The 3,466-nt window shown below is 36.5% G+C and overlaps 2 pseudogenes; one reads left to right on the top strand and one right to left on the bottom strand.

The window, feature by feature from the left end:
• Positions 1-3,466, bottom strand: part of LOC100943736 — a 675,731-nt pseudogene that overhangs the window by 571,292 nt on the left and 100,973 nt on the right.
• On the top strand, positions 154-1,926 carry LOC105888277 (annotated as a pseudogene).

The raw sequence follows: 3,466 nt of genomic DNA, 5'->3' as shown, positions 1-3,466 counted from the left end.
AAAAAAAAAAAAAAGAAAGGAAGGAAGGAAGGAAAGAAGGAAGGGAGAGAGAGAAAGAAAAAATACGGTATAGTCATATAATGGAATGTTGTTCAGCTTTAGAAAAGGAAACCTTGGTGGACACAGCTGCCTTGCTGGCCTGGTAAACAACAGATGCAGGTGAAAGATACAATAAAAGCTTTACCTGAGAAATCCAAAAGAAGCAAAGGCCTACTATAACTCATAACAAAAACTCTTCACATGACATTGTAGATTTAACTCACCAACATATAAGTCATGCTGTCAGTGTGAATCATGTGAAGAGAGCAGTAACTGAAAATGTGTGGTCAGTTTCCTCAGAAAATTTCCAAGAAAGAAGCTTCTATGATGGGCACCCAGTACTTCCTTCTGTTATTTGGTTGTGCCTCAAGTGTGGGTTCTAGGGATGTTGTAAAAGCTCAAAAAGCCAACATTCACTGAAGCACTTCAAGAGTTCCAAAACAGAGCCCCATTGTATTATTAGTTTCAGCATATGGTATATGATGCATTTTCCAGAATCTTGAATCTTTGTGAAGAAAAATGTAAAACTGATAAATACAGAAGGGAAGAAAAGGCAGTTCTCTACCATTTGTAAAGGGAATTACAAATTTAGGAAATACTTTTTTAATTAATTAATTTATGTATTTATTTTTTGAGACAGAGTCTTACTCTGACACTCTCACTAGAATGCCATGGCATTATAGCTCAGACAAACCTCAGAGCCTTCTTGGGCTCAAGCAATCCTCTTGCTTTGGTTTTTCTACTTTTAGCAGAGATGGGATCTCACTCTTACTCAGGTTGATCTTGAACTCCTGAGCTCAGGCAATCCACCGCCCTGGCCTCCCAGAGTGTTATGATTACAGGTGTGAGTCACTGTGACTAACAGGAAATACTTTTTTAGTGCAATCATGCAGAACTTGGCATATGCATTCTTACAGAACAGATGAATGAAATCAAAGAAAATAGTATAAAACTCATGATTCTTCCTTCCTCAGATTCTCACCTTGACCCATTAGTGGTGGAACTTTGAAGCCCTGGACCACTGACCTTAGCCTAGTTCCTGTATCTTCATAGTATGAAGGAGACTGAAAAAGGACCACTTTCTCCTAAAGTTTTTTTTTTTAATCAGCCCTGTCAGAGGGCACCTCGACTTAAAGATTTCCAACAATAAGACAGTCAAGAGGTTCTTCATTATCTGTCAGACACAGTGAAGACAGAAGAAACAAGGAGAATACAAGCTAGAATTCTAAAAGCATTTAACAACCCAATTACTAAACTGCTGCTGATGAAACTAGAAAAATAGTTAAAGCATATGGAAGAGAAGGAAAATGAATTTCATAGATCAGGTCTTTATTGGTGAATTAACAGGCAAGGCCATGTGTGAAGAATGTGCAAAAATCTCCAGAGTGAAAGATCCTTTCATTGATATTTTAATTCCTCTGATAGAAGAAAGGGTTTCCAAACCTTTATCTTTGGGAAGAATTAGTAAATATAGAAGTTTACAGGAGACAGATCATGATCATTACAGTGGGACTGTTACTGTAGAAAAAATTTATCAACTCAACACCACCAAGAACTATTCTTCATCTAAACATAAGGGCACAAGAATCTTTTCTGAAAATGCTGTCAAATTATAGAATCAAATAATTCATGACCAAAAACACATAAGAAGAGAATCACATTCTGTAGAAGACTATTATATACCAGAAAAATGAAAATCTTAAGATAAATGAGTATTATTTAATGTTTGCAAGCATTAGAAAATTTACTGAGTCACCCCTGTATGAAAATCCTAGTGATGGCAGTGAAAAAGAATGCAGCCATTCTGAAAGCAGTATACTGAGGACATCAGGCTGGCTGAGTCTTCTTAAAGTAAATAGACATGTAGATTTTTGCACTTATGCTTGATTTAGCACCATTCTGTTCTGCTACTTGTAAGAATGCAAATGTGGGGGGAGAAAGTTCTCCATGGCCTCTATGGTATAGTGGAATATACTGGCTTAGTAAGAGGAGGTCACTACACTGTTTATGTGAAAGTGAGAACACCATCCAGAAAATCATTGGTACATATCAGTGGAAAGAAAAATGTGTCTGATTTGAAAGAACCTGGTAGTGAATCAGCAGGCCATTGGGTCTCTGTCAGTGACACTTACATAGAAATGGTTCCAGAGTCAAGAGTGCTCAGTGCCTGAGCTTACCTCCTTTCTTATGAAAGAGTATAATAATTATTAATGGTTACTTAGGTTGCTTTTATTTGAATTCTGCAATGATAATCATAATGTATGTACATATAATGTGCTTTTGTAATCTTTTCTTATCTGTAGGAATAACATGTCCCTCAATTGCTTCTGAACATTTTTTTTAATTAAATCATAGCTGTGTACATTCATGAAGTCATGGGGTACAGTGTGGTGTTTTCATATACAATTCGAAATACTCTCATCAAACTGGTTAATGTAGCCTTTGTGTCCTTTTCTTAGTTATTAAGACATTCATACTCTTCTTTTAGAAAGATTCGCTTGGACCCTAGTAAGATAAACCACAGAGGTGACCCCACCAATCACCCTCCCTCCACCCACCCTCCCACCCCCTTTCCTTCCCCCTCCCCATATTCTAAGGTTATAATTAGGTTATATCTTTCCTATGAAAACTATAATTTAATTTCAAATTAGGTCTGTGTGCATTGGATACTTTTTCTTCCATTCTTGAGATACTTTACTAAGAAGAACATTTTCCAGATCCATCCATGTAAACATGAAGGAGGTAAAGTCTCCATCTTTCTTTAGGGCTGCATAATATTCCACGGTATACATATACCACAATTTATTCATCCATTCGTGGATTGATGGGCACTTGGGCTTCTTCCATGACCTAGCAATTATGAATTGGGCTGCAATAAACATTCTGATACAAATATCTTTGATGTAATGTGATTTTTGGTCTTCTAGATATATACCTAATAAAGGAATTGTAGAATCAAATGGCAGGTCTATTTTTAGTTCTCTAAGTGTTCTCCAGATGTCTTTCCAAAAGGAATGAATTAGTCTGCATTCACACCAGCAAGGTAGAAGTGTTCCCTTTTCTCCACATCCACGCCAACATCTCTGGTTTTGGGATTTTGTGATATAGGCTAATCTTACCGGAGTTAGGTGATATCTCAAAGTAGTTTTGATTTGCATTTCTCTGATGACTAAGGATGGTGAGCATTTTTTCATATGTCTATAGGCCATGTGCCTATCTTCTTTAGAGAAGTTTCTTTTCAATTCCCTTTTTTTTTCTTGCTAATATATTTAAGTTATTTATGGATTCTGCTTATTAAACCTTTGTCAGAGACATAACCTGCAAATATATTTTCCCATTCTGAGAGCTGTCTACTTGCTTTACTTACTGTGTTCTTTGCCGTGCAGAAGCTTTTTAGTTTGATCAGGTCCCAATAGTGTATTTTTGA

This window comes from Otolemur garnettii, unplaced genomic scaffold (assembly GCF_000181295.1).
Source record: "Otolemur garnettii isolate 467f Iridium unplaced genomic scaffold, OtoGar3 scaffold00253, whole genome shotgun sequence".
Lineage (NCBI taxonomy): Eukaryota > Metazoa > Chordata > Mammalia > Primates > Galagidae > Otolemur > Otolemur garnettii.
Note: the sequence above shows the minus strand (reverse complement) of the source record. Positions and strands in the feature narration are given on the sequence as shown.